The following is an 18,505-nucleotide window of genomic DNA, read 5'->3' on the forward strand; positions in this document are numbered from 1 at the left end:
GGCCCATCAGCTCCCACTGCTGAGAGCTCCAATTGTGGTAGCCAGCTCAAAGCAGGACCTTTGCCCAGGGGCAGATCTAGAAGAATGACAGTGGGGTACCATGATAGGGGGAAGGTGGCGTGGTCAGCTTGTGCATCACGGCATGCAATTTGTGTAAAATCACGAGGTGAGTGTGTGCTTGTGCTCGCACCTTCTAAAGTGACATGCCTTCGCTACAAGGGTTGTGGCCTCAAAGGGTATGCCATCCTTCAGTGGCGTAAGTTCGTCCCAGTTGCCCGGAGACAAGTTCATCCCAGTTGCCCCCCCCCCCTATATTTAGGTAGATATATGTATGTATGTATGTATGTATGTATGTATGTGCGCATATATACAGTGTGTGTGTGTGTGTATGGAGTGTTCTGAAAAAAACCCACATGTATATACTGTAAATATACATTTAATTGTCTTTTATTTTAAATCACACATTTCTTAGCAGTCATACCCAGGATTAGAACCCCATGACCTGTTATACTGACAGCAGACACTTTACTGATGGAGCTATTTGCTCCTGCACAGGAAACATGAGAATTGTAACTATATAAAGTTATGTGTAATTGTCAGAGAAGTAACTTCATATAGTGAAAAGATAGCGGGAGCTATCAATTAACTCAATTGAATGGTGTCACAGAATGGGAGGAGGGATGCCCCCCTTCAGAGCAGGAGCCCGGCGGCAGATGACTCCGTTGCCTCCCAGAGATCTGCATCTGCCATCCTTTGCAATCCTCACCTCTTATTTTCATTTATTGGACACAAATTCATTTGTCCAGGTACTGTGCACTTGCTGGTTGGACACAGCCTGCCCAACTAGCTGGTTGGACACAGATGGCAGCAATGTCCAGATACTGCCATACTTGCTGGTTATACAAAAAGACCAGTAACAAACATGTAGGACTGTCCACTCTCTTAACTGTTCAGTGTGTTTGCTGGTGTCTATTACCCCGGAAACTGCATGCACTTTATTTTATACTAGGGGAGGGATATGCTCTGCTCTCCAGTCTGACATGTCTGAAAGTTGCGCTGCACTGACATTTCATATAGAAACAGCGCAACGTAACTTACTGATTAATGTTACAGTGCTGGGTGGCAGGGGAATTATATGGCGCAAACTGATTGAGAAATATAGTGTGGGGAGAACACTGCCCATGTTACATGCCTGCAGACACCTGGGGTTTGCACAGGTATAAGGGACACATAAAGGATGACAGGGTCCCCCATGTGCACACTTTAAGCGCAAGCAGTATACAGATGGAGCCATCTTTATCTTGGCCTTTAATAGGATTAACAGACAGGGCAGTCGGACTTAATCCCCTGCTGTAATGACTTAATCCCTTGATGTATTGTTCTCTCTGTATTGTATTGCAGCTGAGAACAATAGATGAAGGGCTTATGCTAATAAACTATGTTGTGCCTAGGCGCAGCATAGAAGCAAAGGTAAACGTTGCTCCATCTGTAGGTGAAGTCAGTATTATTTGGAGCAGTCTACCTAAATACACATGCAGTATCATAAGGAGACACCTAGTAATAACCTTACATAGTCAGTGAATATGTGTGTCACAGTGAAGTCGAAGAATTGCAGACTCCAGGCATGTGCATTCTCTGTCTCTCACAAGTCATGCTGAGAGTAAGGGACAGTCTGCAGTCTACTTGCCAAGTCTAATCAACAGTGTATACAAGTGCAAGCAACAATGTTGGTAATGTAGAGATAGTATGCAGACTGTCCCTTGCTCCCTCCTAGAATAATAAACTGCAGACATGATTGAATGCCCCTAGGTATTCCAAATGCCCTAGCCAAATGCTTAGCTTGTCTATAGCTAAGGCTGGCTCTGTGGGGCGGAATAAGCATTGGTGCAGCAAGTGCATTGCACCAGGGCCCCTGAGGACTAAGGGGCTCACTGCTGCCCAGGCCAGAAATGTGTTATCCCCTGGCCCCTCAGCAGACCATTTTGAGCAATGTTGGACGAATGACCCAGTGCAGAGAGCAGGGTGGGCTCTACTATCTAAGAGACCTGCCCCTTACCTTAGGAAGACAGGGTTGACCTTGTGTGTGCCAGACTGGTAGAGGAGTCCTGCCACCTATCAGCACATGTTGGATATTGGATCCCGGCAGCCGGGATCCCGTCAGTCGGGATACCGGCATTGGGAGCCCGGCCCACCAGAATGCCGGTAGAGGGGAGAGTGCTAGAAAGACACTTGTGGGCTCGGTGGCTCGCTGTGCTCGCCATAGGTTCTGTTCATACTCTATGGGTGTTGTAGATACCCACGCGTGGGAATAGCCCTGGCACAGCTGTCGGCATTCTTAGCAGCCGGGATCCCGGTGTCGGTATTCTGACCGCCGGGATCCCGTCCGCCAGGATATTAACTACATCCCATCAGCGCTGATAATCACAGCCACATACTGCCTCTAATTAGCAGCTTTACATTTTTATTCCGATTCACTGCTGTCTGTGAATTAAAGACAGCCACAACCAGTGTAACTGGCACTGTCCGAGTCTGCCTGATGAGTACCAAACTGAGGAAAGTACAATGAACGCACAAGGGGTATGGCCCCTGTCACAGACAGAGCAGAGGCCACTGTGATCCTTTCCCCTTGATACTTGCCCTCTGTTCTCCGCACCAGTCAGTCTATTGTGCTTGTACCCCTGTCACCAACTGCTTTGTCTTCTGTTGTCACCCTCTGCTTGCCTTGCCTTCCGTTGTCACCCTCTGCCTCCCCTGCCCTACGCTGTCACCCCCTGTCTCTCGCTGTCTCCCACCTACTGACGTGTGGCATATTGTGAACATGGGTTGGGGTGGAGGAGGGGAGCCAAAATTATATTATTGAACTTGGGCCCACCACTCACATGTTCTGCCACTGATATATATATATATATATATATATATATATATATATGTATATATCGAGGACAAGCATCCGGCACTAGTATTATACAAGTAACTTGCTCTGGTGCCGTCCAGGGGTAAGTAATCCTAATGCATGTAGGTAGGATGGAGGCACTCAGAGACTCCACAGCAGTTGCGAAAAACTTGCTTTTTAATACATCAACGTTTTTGGGCTATATACTGTATATAGGGGGTCATTCCGACCCGATCGCACGCTGCAGTAGCACAGCTACGATCAACTCGGAATGACTCCCATAGGCCCTTATACACATTGCACCAGGTAGAGCCTTTTATACACATTGCGCCAGGTAGCCCCTTATACACACTGGGCAAGGGAGCCCCTTATACACCCTGGGCCAGGGAGCCCCTTATACAACATAGCGCCACGTAGAGCCCGTTATACACATTGCACCAGAAAGAGCCTCTCCATATAGTGAGTGTGTGCGTGCGTGTGTGTGTGTGTGTGTGTGTGTGTGTGTGTGTGTGTGTGTGTGTGTGTATGTACAGTATGTATGTATGTATGTATATATGTAAGTGTGTGTTTGTGTGCCATACACCATGCTGCCTGTGTCCTCTTCCACTCACTAACCCTGGCCACGGCAGTAGGTTCCCTCTGCTTGTGCTCTATACATGCTGGGAAGCAGTGAGTCACCGGGAGGGGGGTTGGGATGGCAGGCAGCGGGAAGTGGAGTGTGACCAGCGGGCAGCAGGAGGCTGAGAGGCAGAGTATGGGCAGCAGGTTAGTGCAGCGAGGGCCAACGTGCGGGCAGTTGGGTACAGGCAGTGGGAGGCAGAGTGCAGGCAGTGGACGGGTGCACTTAATTAGGATAGCGCTGACGGGTTAACTGTAGTGACGTCCCCTGCCTTCAGCACCCCGGGCGTCTGCCTTATTATCCCGCACCTAAAACCACCACTGCCCGTGCGGCTGAGCCACAGGATGGATGAGAGTGGCTTCATCTGTATCTATTTACCGGTGAGCGGAGGAGGGGGGAATGTGGGGGAAGAAGGATGAAGAGGGAGCTGAGGGGAAGAGGGGAGGAACATATGAAGTAGGAAGTAGAAAGGATGCAGGGCTGGTCCCAGTAGAGGGGACAGCCCACAGTAAATAGCCAGGGGTTGGATCTTGGTGCAGGGCAGAGAAGGACCCTGGAGGCGGGTTGTGAGGAGTGAGGAGGTGGAGCAGCTGGAAAGGGGATTTTCTCCAATCTGACACTGCCCATGGTAAGCCTAGAATAGATGGTGTCTGCACTGTGCCCAGAGCTGGATTAAGGCTTTGGGGGGCCCGGGGCATTTAAGACTGGGGGGCCCTCATTCAGATGTGGATGGAGTAGCTATCGCTGCTGCTTACATAAAAGCAGCAGCGATAACACTAATGTGGTAATGCAGCAGTAGGCATCATGCCTCCAGCTGCATTACTGATATGAACTATGTCCAAGGATGGGGATTTAGTTGGTCACAATACCGACGGCTACATCCCAAACCCCCTAAATCCCGACAAGCATTGGCTGGCTGCGTGACCCAAGGGGTTGCGCAAGCCGCCTGCCACAATACCTACCAAGAGGCCAGGAAATATCCGTCCTCTGACAGAGATCCTGGCCTACTGTGTCCCCGGAGACATGCCTCTGTTTGGAGAAATGGAGGCCGTCGCTGCCCCCAAACGGCATCAGACTGACAGTCACTGACAGTCTGATGCCGTCTTATGTCTGGCGCCACAGACCCGTACTGCGCACATGTAGTACGGGTCTGGTCCATGCACAAAGTAGTGATGAGCACCGGAAATTTTTCGGGTTTTGTGTTTTGGTTTTGGGTTCGGTTCCGCGGCCGTGTTTTGGGTTCGAACGCGTTTTGGCAAAACCTCACCTAATTTTTTTTGTCGGATTCGGGTGTGTTTTGGATTCGGGTGTTTTTTTCAAAAAACCCTAAAAAACAGCTTAAATCATAGAATTTGGGGGTCATTTTGATCCCAAAGTATTATTAACCTCAATAACCATAATTTCCACTCATTTTCAGTCTATTTTGAACACCTCACACCTCACAATATTATTTTTAGTCCTAAAATTTGCACCGAGGTCGCTGGATGGCTAAGCTAAGCGACCCAAGTGGCCGACACAAACACCTGGCCCATCTAGGAGTGGCACTGCAGTGTCACGCAGGATGGCCCTTCCAAAAAACACTCCCCAAACAGCACATGACGCAAAGAAAAAAAGAGGCGCAATGAGGTAGCTGTGTGAGTAAGCTAAGCGACCCTAGTGGCCGACACAAACACCTGGCCCATCTAGGAGTGGCACTGCAGTGTCACGCAGGATGGCCCTTCCAAAAAACACTCCCCAAACAGCACATGACGCAAAGAAAAAAAGAGGCGCAATGAGGTAGCTGTGTGAGTAAGCTAAGCGACCCTAGTGGCCGACACAAACACCTGGCCCATCTAGGAGTGGCACTGCAGTGTCACGCAGGATGGCCCTTCCAAAAAACACCCCCCAAACAGCACATGACGCAAAGAAAAATGAAAGAAAAAAGAGATGCAAGATGGAATTGTCCTTGGGCCCTCCCACCCACCCTTATGTTGTATAAACAGGACATGCACACTTTAACCAACCCATCATTTCAGTGACAGGGTCTGCCACACGACTGTGACTGAAATGACGGGTTGGTTTGGACCCCCACCAAAAAAGAAGCAATTAATCTCTCCTTGCACAAACTGGCTCTACAGAGGCAAGATGTCCACCTCATCATCATCCTCCGATATATCACCGTGTACATCCCCCTCCTCACAGATTATCAATTCGTCCCCACTGGAATCCACCATCTCAGCTCCCTGTGTACTTTGTGGAGGCAATTGCTGCTGGTCAATGTCTCCACGGAGGAATTGATTATAATTCATTTTAATGAACATCATCTTCTCCACATTTTCTGGATGTAACCTCGTACGCCGATTGCTGACAAGGTGAGCGGCGGCACTAAACACTCTTTCGGAGTACACACTTGTGGGAGGGCAACTTAGGTAGAATAAAGCCAGTTTGTGCAAGGGCCTCCAAATTGCCTCTTTTTCCTGCCAGTATAAGTACGGACTGTCTGACGTGCCAACTTGGATGCGGTCACTCATATAATCCTCCACCATTCTTTCAATGGGGAGAGAATCATATGCAGTGACAGTAGACGACATGTCCGTAATCGTTGTCAGGTCCTTCAGTCCGGACCAGATGTCAGCATCAGCAGTCGCTCCAGACTGCCCTGCATCACCGCCAGCGGGTGGGCTCGGAATTCTGAGCCTTTTCCTCGCACCCCCAGTTGCGGGAGAATGTGAAGGAGGAGATGTTGACAGGTCGCGTTCCGCTTGACTTGACAATTTTGTCACCAGCAGTTCTTTGAACCCCAGCAGACTTGTGTCTGCCGGAAAGAGAGATCCAAGGTAGGTTTTAAATCTAGGATCGAGCACGGTGGCCAAAATGTAGTGCTCTGATTTCAACAGATTGACCACCCGTGAATCCTTGTTAAGCGAATTAAGGGCTCCATCCACAAGTCCCACATGCCTAGCGGAATCGCTCTGTGTTAGCTCCTCCTTCAATGTCTCCAGCTTCTTCTGCAAAAGCCTGATGAGGGGAATGACCTGACTCAGGCTGGCAGTGTCTGAACTGACTTCACGTGTGTCAAGTTCAAAAGGTTGCAGAACCTTGCACAACGTTGAAATCATTCTCCACTGCGCTTGAGACAGGTGCATTCCACCTCCTATATCGTGCTCAGTTGTATAGGCTTGAATGGCCTTTTGCTGCTCCTCCAACCTCTGAAGCATATAGAGGGTTGAATTCCACCTCGTTACCACTTCTTGCTTCAGATGATGGCAGGGCAGGTTCAGGCGTTTTTGGTGGTGCTCCAGTCTTCTGTACGTGGTGCCTGTACGCCGAAAGTGTCCCGCAATTCTTCTGGCCACCGACAGCATCTCTTGCACGCCCCTCTCGTTTTTTAAATAATTCTGCACCACCAAATTCAAGGTATGTTCAAAACATGGGACGTGCTGGAATTTGCCCATATTTAATGCACACACAATATTGCTGGCGTTGTCCGATGCCACAAATCCACAGGAGAGTCCAATTGGGGTAAGCCATTCTGCGATGATCTTCCTCAGTTGCCGTAAGAGGTTTTTAGCTGTGTGCGTATTCTGGAAAGCGGTGATACAAAGCGTAGCCTGCCTAGGAAAGATTTGGCGTTTGCGAGATGCTGCTACTGGTGCCACCGCTGCTGTTCTTGCGGCGGGAGTCCATACATCTACCCAGTGGGCTGTCACAGTCATATAGTCCTGAGCCTTCCCTGCTCCACTTGTCCACATGTCCGTGGTTAAGTGGACATTGGGTACAACTGCATTTTTTAGGACACTGGTGAGTCTTTTTCTGATGTCTGTGTACATTTTCGGTATCGCCTGCCTAGAGAAATGGAACCTAGATGGTATTTCGTACCGGGGACACAGTACCTCCAACAAGTCTATAGTTGCCTCTGCAGTAATGATGGATACCGGAACCACGTTTCTCACCGCCCAGGATGCCAAGGCCTCAGTTATCCGCTTTGCAGCAGGATGACTGCTGTGATATTTCATCTTCCTCGCAAAGGACTGTTGGACAGTCAATTGCTTGGTGGAAGTAGTAAAAGTGGTCTTACGAGTACGACTTCCCCTCTGGGATGACCATCGACTCCCAGCAGCAACAACAGCAGCGCCAGCAGCAGTAGGCGTTACACGCAAGGATGCATCGGAGGAATCCCAGGCAGGAGAGGACTCGTCAGAATTGCCAGTGACATGGCCTGCAGGACTATTGGCATTCCTGGGGAAGGAGGAAATTGACACTGAGGGAGTTGGTGGGGTAGTTTGCGTGAGCTTGGTTACAAGAGGAAGGGATTTACTGGTCAGTGGACTGCTTCCGCTGTCGCCCAAAGTTTTTGAACTTGTCACTGACTTATGATGAATGCGCTGCAGGTGACGTATAAGGGAGGATGTTCCGAGGTGGTTAACGTCCTTACCCCTACTTATTACAGCTTGACAAAGGCAACACACGGCCTGACAAATGTTGTCCGCATTTCTGTTGAAATACTTCCACACCGAAGAGCTGATTTTTTTGGTATTTTCACCAGGCATGTCAATGGCCCTATTCCTCCCACGGACAACAGGTGTCTCCCCGGGTGCCTGACTTAAACAAACCACCTCACCATCAGAATCCTCCTGGTCAATTTCCTCCCCAGCGCCAGCAACACCCATATCCTCCTCATCCTGGTGTACTTCAACACTGACATCTTCAATCTGACTATCAGGAACTGGACTGCGGGTGCTCCTTCCAGCACTTGCAGGGGGCGTGCAAATGGTGGAAGGCGCATGCTCTTCACGTCCAGTGTTGGGAAGGTCAGGCATCGCAAATGACACAATTGGACTCTCCTTGTGGATTTGTGATTTCGAAGAACGCACAGTTCTTTGCTGTGCTTTTGCCGGCTTGAGTCTTTTCATTTTTCTAGCGAGAGGCTGAGTGCTTCCATCCTCATGTGAAGCTGAACCACTAGCCATGAACATAGGCCAGGGCCTCAGCCGTTCCTTGCCACTCCGTGTGGTAAATGGCATATTGGCAAGTTTACGCTTCTCCTCTGACAATTTTATTTTAGATTTTTGAGTCCTTTTTTTACTGATATTTGGTGTTTTGGATTTGACATGCTCTGTACTATGACATTGGGCATCGGCCTTGGCAGACGACGTTGCTGGCATTTCATCGTCTCGGCCATGACTAGTGGCAGCAGCTTCAGCACGAGGTGGAAGTCGATCTTGATCTTTCCCTATTTTTGGAACCTCAACATTTTTGTTCTCCATATTTTAATAGGCACAACTAAAAGGCACCTCAGGTAAACAATGGAGATGGATGGATACTAGTATACTTATGGATTGAAGAGCGACTGCCGACACAGAGGTAGCTACAGCCGTGGACTACCGTACTGCGTCTGCTGCTAAAATAGACTGGATGATAATGATATAAAAAATATATATATATCACTACTGCAGCCGGACAGGTATATATTATATAATGACGGACCTGCTGGACACTGTCAGCTCAGCACTGCAGACTCCTAAAGTAAGCTACTAGTATCAAGAAGATAGAAAAAAAAAAAACACCACGGGTAGGTGGTATACAATTATGGATGGACGAGCGACTGCCGACACAGAGGTAGCTACAGCCGTGGACTACCGTACTGCGTCTGCTGCTAATATAGACTGGATGATAATGATATAAAAAATATATATATATATCACTACTGCAGCTGGACAGGTATATATTATATAATGACGGACCTGCTGGACACTGTCAGCTCAGCACTGCAGACTCCTAAAGTAAGCTACTAGTAGTATCAAGAAGATAGAAAAAAAAAAAAAAACACCACAGGTAGGTGGTATACAATTATGGATGGACTAGCGACTGCCGACACAGAGGTAGCTACAGCCGTGGACTACCGTACTGCATCTGCTGCTAATATAGACTGGATGATAATGAGATATAAAATATATATATATATATCACTACTGCAGCCGGACAGGTATATATTATATAATGACGGACCTGCTGGACACTGTCAGCTCAGCACTGCAGACTCCTAAAGTAAGCTACTAGTATCAAGAAGATAGAAAAAAAAAAAACACCACGGGTAGGTGGTATACAATTATGGATGGACGAGCGACTGCCGACACAGAGGTAGCTACAGCCGTGGACTACCGTACTGCGTCTGCTGCTAATATAGACTGGATGATAATGATATAAAAAATATATATATATATCACTACTGCAGCTGGACAGGTATATATTATATAATGACGGACCTGCTGGACACTGTCAGCTCAGCACTGCAGACTCCTTAAGTAAGCTACTAGTAGTATCAAGAAGATAGAAAAAAAAAAAACACCACAGGTAGGTGGTATACAATTATGGATGGACTAGCGACTGCCGACACAGAGGTAGCTACAGCCGTGGACTACCGTACTGCGTCTGCTGCTAATATAGACTGGATGATAATGATATAAAAAATATATATATATATATCACTACTGCAGCCGGACAGGTATATATTATATAATGACGGACCTGCTGGACACTGTCAGCTCAGCACTGCAGACTCCTTAAGTAAGCTACTAGTAGTATCAAGAAGATAGAAAAAAAAAAAACACCACAGGTAGGTGGTATACAATTATGGATGGACTAGCGACTGCCGACACAGAGGTAGCTACAGCCGTGGACTACCGTACTGCGTCTGCTGCTAAAATAGACTGGATGATAATGAGATATAAAATATATATATATATATATATATATATCACTACTGCAGCCGGACAGGTATATATTATATAATGACGGACCTGCTGGACACTGTCAGCTCAGCACTGCAGACTCCTAAAGTAAGCTACTAGTAGTATCAAGAAGATAGAAAAAAAACAAAACACCACAGGTAGGTGGTATACAATTATGGATGGACGAGCGACTGCCGACACAGAGGTAGCTACAGCCGTGGACTACCGTACTGCGTCTGCTGCAGTGCTAATATAGACTGGATGATAATGATATAAAAAATATATATATATCACTACTGCAGCCGGACAGGTATATATTATATAATGACGGACCTGCTGGACACTGTCAGCAGAATGCGTTTATAGAATAAAAACACCACACGACGAGTGTTTAACTTTTTCATGCAGACAATTACAATATACTGGTGGTCAGTGGTCACTGGTCAGTCACACTGGCACTGGCAGTGGCACTCTGGCAGCAAAAGTGTGCACTGTTAAAATATGTACTCCTGCTATAACTGCTCCCCAGTCTCCCCCACAATTAAGCTGTGTGAGCAGTGAGCACTCAGCACAGTCAGATATACAGTATTACATAGATGATGCAGCACACTGAGGGCACACTGAGGCTGAGCACAGATATGGTATGTGACTGTGTCACACTGTGTATCGTTTTTTTTCAGGCAGAGAACGGATTAATTAAACTGGTGGTCACTGGTCACACTATAAGCAAGTAGTACTCCGTCCTAATATGCTCCCCAAAATTAGTAAATCAAGTGTCTCTACTCTCTACTACTCTCTAGTCTACTCTAAACGGAGAGGACGCCAGCCACGTCCTCTCCCTATCAATCTCAATGCACGTGTGAAAATGGCGGCGACGCGCGGCTCCTTATATAGAATCCGAGTCTCGCGATAGAATACGAGCCTCGCGAGAATCCGACAGCGGGATGATGACGTTCGGGCGCGCTCGGGTTAGCCGAGCAAGGCGGGAAGATCCGAGTCTGCCTCGGACCCGTGTAAAAAGCGTGAAGTTCGGGGGGGTTCGGTTTCCGAGAAACCGAACCCGTTCATCTCTAGCACAAAGTACTGAACATCGGTACTTTGCTGCATGAACTGCTACTCATCCACATCTCAATAAGAACCATAGTGCGCAAGCCTTCTGTGTGTACATAAACAGGGAGCATGGACACACATCACGCAAAAGATTCACTTCACATGCACCCAGCATCATGCACACAGCAGGTGGGAGCGTTCCCTCCGTACCTTTTCTCCATCCCACAGGTGGGACAGTACCCGAAAACAAGACGGTCCCACCAAAACGTGATGGTTGGCTGGAAATGCATGCATTCATACTCATATACACACACACACACACACACACACACACACACACTATATATATATAAGTTGTAACACTGTAGGGGTGCAAGGCGCCTTTTCCTGGGGAATACGGCCGCACGCAGCAGCTGAGGAACAACACAAGTCCAGTTTCTGGTACAACTGACCCCGGCCAGTTTTATTGAAACAGAAAATAAAACAAACCCCAAAATAAAAATACCTTGCCTGTCCGGCACTAACTAAACATAAGATATTCCTAACTGTCACTAAACAAAACACAGAGTTCGTCAGTACATACTGTATAGCTTACTTGCATCAGAAAGCGTGTCTCTCACACACAGATCCTCCAGCCTTCCCAGGCAGTCTGCCCATACTAATCAGGTTAGAAGCACTATAACACTCTTACACAGCTGAAACCCTGATTAGCCCTCTGTGAGGCCAAAGACCCGAACTGGGCCCAATGTCTAGAACTCGCCTTATCTCTCTCTCAGAGCCTTTACCCAGCTTTTACAGCAAACTGAAAAGGTTCAGACAAAACAAAAAGCATTTTTACTAGAAGTTAACATTTTCTAAAACATGTAAGACAAGAACCTGGGACAAATATACCTGCCCTCAAACACTATCCCAGTGTTCTTGTCACATATCCCCCTCCCCTGTTTCGACCTAGGGGCCGGAACACTTGTAGCCCCCAAACAGAAGATGCGAGACAATGCATCTGCGTTGGTCAATTGTGTTCCCGGTCTATGTTCGACAGTAAACTTAAAGTCCTGCAACGCTAGAAACCATCTAGTTACACGAGCATTCTTGCCTCTATTTACATACATCCATTTTAAAGGGGCATGGTCTGTCACTAGTCTGAATTGTCTACCCAAGAGGTAATATCTCAATGTATCTAGTGCCCACTTAATGGCCAAAGCCTCCTTTTCCACAATGGCATACCTTTTTTCATGCTCATTGAGTTTCCTACTCAAATAAATGATAGGGTGTTCGTCCCCATCTCTGGTTTGGGACAGCACAGCACCTATCCCTACCTCTGAGGCATCTGTCTGTACCACAAATTCTTTTGAAAAATCTGGTGTTATCAACACCGGTTGTGAACACAAAGCCACTTTTAACGCTTGGAACGCCTTTTCTGCATCAGGGTTCCATTTCACCACATTTGACTGCTTCCCTTTGGTAAGGTCTGACAACGGCACCGCTGTGGTCGCAAAATTAGGAATAAACCGTCTATAGTACCCAGTAATTCCCAAAAAAGCCCTTACCTGTTTTTTATTCACTGGACGAGGCCAGTTTTGAATAGCATCAACTTTATTCAATTGGGGCCTAATCAGACCTCTGCCTATGGTGAAGCCCAAGTATTTGACCTCCTCCATTGCGAGGCAGCACTTCTTTGGGTTAGCAGTTAACCCTGCCTCTCTGATTGAGTCCAGTACTGCTTGTACTTTAACCAAATGGGACCCCCAGTCTGTACTGTGAATTACCACATCATCCAAATAGGCAGCTGCATATTTTCTATGGGGCCTCAAAATTTTATCCATCGCCCGTTGAAAGGTTGCTGGAGCCCCATGCAACCCAAAGGGTAACATCTTATACTGGTACAGCCCCTCCGGAACCGAAAAGGCTGTTTTTTCTTTGGCGCTATCAGATAAAGGTATTTGCCAGTAACCTTTGGTCAGGTCCAATGTGGTGAGAAACCTGGCTGTTCCCAGCCTTTCTACAAGCTCATCCACACGGGGCATGGGGTATGCGTCAAACTTGGACACCTCATTTAACTTACGAAAGTCATTACAGAAGCGTATGCTACCGTCGGGCTTCGGGATGAGCACTATGGGACTGGACCACTCACTGTTAGACTCCTCTATGACTCCCAGTTCTAACATGGTTTTAACTTCCTTAGAAATAGCTTCTCGCTGAGCTTCAGGAATCCTATATGGCTTTAAATGAACCCTGACCCCTGGTTCTGTGACAATGTCATGTTTTATTATGGTCGTTCGGCCAGGCAGCTCTGAAAATACCTCCCTATTTTGGATGAGAAATTCTTTAACCTGATTGTTCTGATCAGCTGATAATGTCTCTGACACCTTCACTGCGGGAAGCAACCGGGGTGAAGACACCGAAGGGCAAGGCTCCGCTGACAGAGACAACCTATCTTTCCAGGGTTTGATTAAGTTAACATGGTAGATCTGTTCGGGTTTTCTCTTTCCCGGCTGGTATACTTTGTAATTAACCTCATTCACTTTTTCCCTAATCTCAAATGGACCCTGCCATTTAGCTAGGAATTTGCTTTCCACAGTGGGTACCAAAACAAGAACTCTATCGCCAGGAGCAAATTCCCGTATCTTGGCACTCCGGTTATAGACCCTCTGTTGAGCACTTTGGGCCTGTTCCATGTGCTCTCTGACAACAGGTACCACGGCTGCAATCCTATCCTGCATTTGTGTTACATGCTCAATAACGCTTCTATAAGGAGTGGGCTGTCCTTCCCACGTCTCTTTGGCAATATCCAACAGCCCTCTGGGGTGTCTACCATACAACAAATCAAATGGAGAAAACCCCGTAGAGGACTGAGGAACTTCTCTGATGGCCATTAACAAGTAGGGCAACAAACAATCCCAGTTTTTCCCATCTCTCTCAACAACCTTTTTTAACATACTTTTTAATGTTTTATTAAACCTTTCCACCAACCCGTCAGTTTGGGGATGGTAGATGGACGTCCTGAGGTGAGTGACCTTAAATAACTTGCACAACTCTTTCATGATCCTTGACATAAATGGAGTACCTTGGTCAGTCAAAATTTCTTTTGGTATTCCCACTCTACTAAATACCTGCACCAGCTCCCTAGCTATCGCCTTGGTTGTGATAGTGCGTAAAGGGACAGCCTCAGGATATCGAGTGGCATAGTCCATAATTACCAGGATATACTGATGGCCCCGAGCAGACTTTAACAAGGGCCCCACGAGATCCATGGCTATTCTGTCAAACGGGACCTCTATAATAGGCATGGGAACTAGTGGGCTCCTGAAATGGGGTCTAGGGGCATGATACTGGCATTCAGGACAGGAAGAACAATATTCAGACACTTCTTTATAAACCCCTGGCCAAAAGAACCTTTGTAAAACTCTTTCAGTGGTTTTTTCTGCCCCTAAATGTCCTGCGGTAACGTGACTATGAGCTAAATCTAGTACCGTTCTCCGATAAGGCTGGGGAACTACCAGCTGTTCCACCACATCCTCACCCCTTTTGACAATGTGGTACAAGAGCTCATTACAGATGGCCATGTGGGGATACGTAACCCTGTCACCTGGTACCACAGGTTCCCCATTAACAATCTTAACATTCTCTCTAGCCTTTATTAAGGTAGGATCCTTTAACTGTTCAGACGCAAACAGATCCTTCTTTACCTCCAGGTCTGGCACGCTTTCAGTTCTAACTACTATGTCTCTGTTCCCGGCAAGAGGGTCCTCACTGGACTCCCCATCTGTCACTTCCCCAGCCAAACTAGCAAAAGGCAAAGGGCCAGAAAGTTCCGAAGACCCACGTACATCCATAAAATCACCGGTATTATCAACTGGCTTTTTACTTCTCACATCTGTTGATAACCGTGATTCCCACAGTTTCCAAAAATGAGGAAAATCCCTCCCTATTATGGCCTCATGCACCAAGGTAGGGACCAGTCCTACTTTAACCATTGCTGACCCACAACAAGTTTCTATATTCACCTCAGCAGTGGCATAATGTTGGGTATCCCCATGTATGCAAGTTACCCCAATAGGTATTTGCTGGACCTTTAAGGGGTTCACTAACCCAGCTTTCACGAGGGTAACTAAACTTCCTGAATCTAGCAAGGCCTCTACCCGGTTACCCTCTAAGAACACATCACACATTTGTTTTTCCAGCTCAGGTGAAGGTACCACAGTACAGGCTAACCTAGCAAAGAAAGACATTCTGCGACATTCAAAGGCAGCATCACATTGCATGGGTTCTTGCGTGACTGGGCAATTGGCAATAACATGACCTGGCATACCACACCTAAAACATTTAACCACACGATTATCAACCCGTTTGGGCAGCATAGACCGTTCTAGCCCCATTGGCCTGTCTCCAGGGCCAGTGTTTACAGTCTCTCCAGCCTTGCGTTCTCTTAACCGCCCAGCAACGTTTTCCCACGGAACAGTCTTACCAGTCTTTACTGAAGGGCGCTGTCGAGGATCTATGGGTTGCTGGGTGGTCATCAGTAGTTCCTCTGCTGCCAAATACCTCTCTACCATGTCCACTAATTGGTCAGCAGTACCCGGGTTTCCATGGCTCACCCACTTGCGCAGGACCATGGGCAAAGATCTCAAGTAGCGGTCCATGACGACTCTTTCCACCATCTGGGGACCAGTTAATGTCTCTGGCTGTAGCCATTTTTTTGTTAGCTGAATAAGGTCGTGCATCTGGGAGCGCGGAGGCTTCTCCATGGCGTACAGCCAACGGTGCACCCGTTGTGCTCGTACTGACAGCGTGACTCCCAGGCGGGTCAGGATCTCAGTCTTTAGTTTATCATAGTCCCGAGCCTCAGCAGGGCTTAAATCAAAGTAAGCTTTTTGGGGCTCACCTGACAGGAAAGGTGCCAGCAGACTGGCCCACTGTGCTTTCGGCCAGTTCTCACGCTCGGCAGTCCTTTCAAACGTGGTCAGATAGGCCTCCACATCATCAGCCTCTGTCATTTTTTGCAGGAAGTGACTGGCCCGTATAGAACTAGAGCTGGTTGGAGCACTGACGGCCACATCTCCAACCCGAGCTGCAAGTCTCTGCACCACTTCTGCTAAGGCCTCTCTATCCTGACGCTGTTGCCTGTAAAGTTCATCAACAACTGCCTGCTGTTGTCTCTTATTTTCCTCCATTGCCACCTGCTGCTGTCTTATATTTTCCTCCATTGCCACCTGCTGCTGTCTGTTGGCCTCCTGCTGTAGTCTCCAATTTTCCTCCATTGCCACCTGCTGTTGTCTCCTATTTTCCTCCATTGCCTCCTGCTGTTGTCTCCTATTTTCCTCCATTGCCACCTGCTGCTGTCGGTTGGCCTCCTGCTGAGCCGCTGTAGCTTGCAGCAAGGCTTTAAGCAGATCCTCCATGTCGACAGATTTTTCAGGCGGCTTTGCAGCTGCTTTCACCCAAGACATATATCAAACCCTCAGGGGTGAGTCTCAGTAACTTCACACTGGGCTGTATCTGCATAAACCACCGTTTTCTGCAGGCCTCACAAAGCTGCTGCTTTCACTTATGCGCAGAACGGTGTGCTCGCATTCTCCACCAAGTTGTAACACTGTAGGGGTGCAAGGCGCCTTTTCCTGGGGAATACGGCCGCACGCAGCAGCTGAGGAACAACACAAGTCCAGTTTCTGGTACAACTGACCCCGGCCAGTTTTATTGAAACAGAAAATAAAACAAACCCCAAAATAAAAATACCTTGCCTGTCCGGCACTAACTAAACATAAGATATTCCTAACTGTCACTAAACAAAACACAGAGTTCGTCAGTACATACTGTATAGCTTACTTGCATCAGAAAGCGTGTCTCTCACACACAGATCCTCCAGCCTTCCCAGGCAGTCTGCCCCTACTAATCAGGCTAGCAGCCCTATAACACACTTACACAGCTGAAACCCTGATTAGCCCTCTGTGAGGCCAAAGACCCGAACTGGGCCCAATGTCTAGAACTCGCCTTATCTCTCTCTCAGAGCCTTTACCCAGCTTTTACAGCAAACTGAAAAGGTTCAGACAAAACAAAAAGCATTTTTACTAGAAGTTAACATTTTCTAAAACATGTAAGACAAGAACCTGGGACAAATATACCTGCCCTCAAACACTATCCCAGTGTTCTTGTCACAATATATATATATATATATATATCACACACACGTATATATATATATATATATATATATACACCATACTTGCCTACTTTTGAAAACTAGTTTCAGGGAGATTCCAAGCGGCAGCAGAATGCGCCGTTGAGGTACGTCTCTAGCTCCGCCCCAAGGGCATTTCTAGCTCCACCTATGGGCGTATTTATTGCAATCTGGGGTGTGTCCTGCAATGGCAGGTGAAAACTATACTACTAAAAGCAGCAAAAAAGAAAAAAGAAAGAGTAATAATATACAGTAGGTGCACGATATATTAATGTATCATGTACATTTGAGAGACATTTGTGAGAAGAGATGGACAAAAATGAAATCTACATACACTGGTGTGGGTTTGTGTATATATGTATGTGTGTGTACAGTGTATATATATATATATATATACACATACATACACACACACACTACTACACCCATATTTACATACTGTATATATACGTATTACATCTAGTACACACAGCACCATAATACATTACATTATACACACACCCCCTCTCCCATATTATACCCAGTACTTTACAATATTGGAGGGACATCTGTGCGCGCCGTAGGCGCGCACCCAAAATTAGGAGTATGGCCTCGTTGATAGAGGTGTGGCCTCACAGGAAGTGCCACGACTACAAGCCATGCCCCTGTTTTTGTTACTATGGGGGCATGAACAGCACTCTGTGAGTTGCTGGTCATGTCCTGCGTCCTCTCTGCCGGTGAATAGACGCTGTGCACATGCGGACAGTGTCTATTCACTGCTGCTCTGCTAAGCAGAGCAGCGTGAGAGAGGGTCTGCCAACTGCGGGACACTGATATATGGGAAACAAAGCGCTGTGAATAGCAATGCCTTAAGAAGATTTAAGAAGAGGAAAGAGAAGAATAAACGTTAAAGAAGGAATAGAGATTAAAAGAAGAAAAAACAAAATATTAAAATTAAATAAATAAAAATGAAATAAATACATTTAAAAAATGAATAAAATCAATGTTTACAAGCTCTCTGTTGTAATTAAGCAGCTTTTCCGGTCCGTTTATATGAATAATTGCTGGAGTCCATTTTT

Source organism: Pseudophryne corroboree, chromosome 1 (assembly GCF_028390025.1).
Source record: "Pseudophryne corroboree isolate aPseCor3 chromosome 1, aPseCor3.hap2, whole genome shotgun sequence".
Lineage (NCBI taxonomy): Eukaryota > Metazoa > Chordata > Amphibia > Anura > Myobatrachidae > Pseudophryne > Pseudophryne corroboree.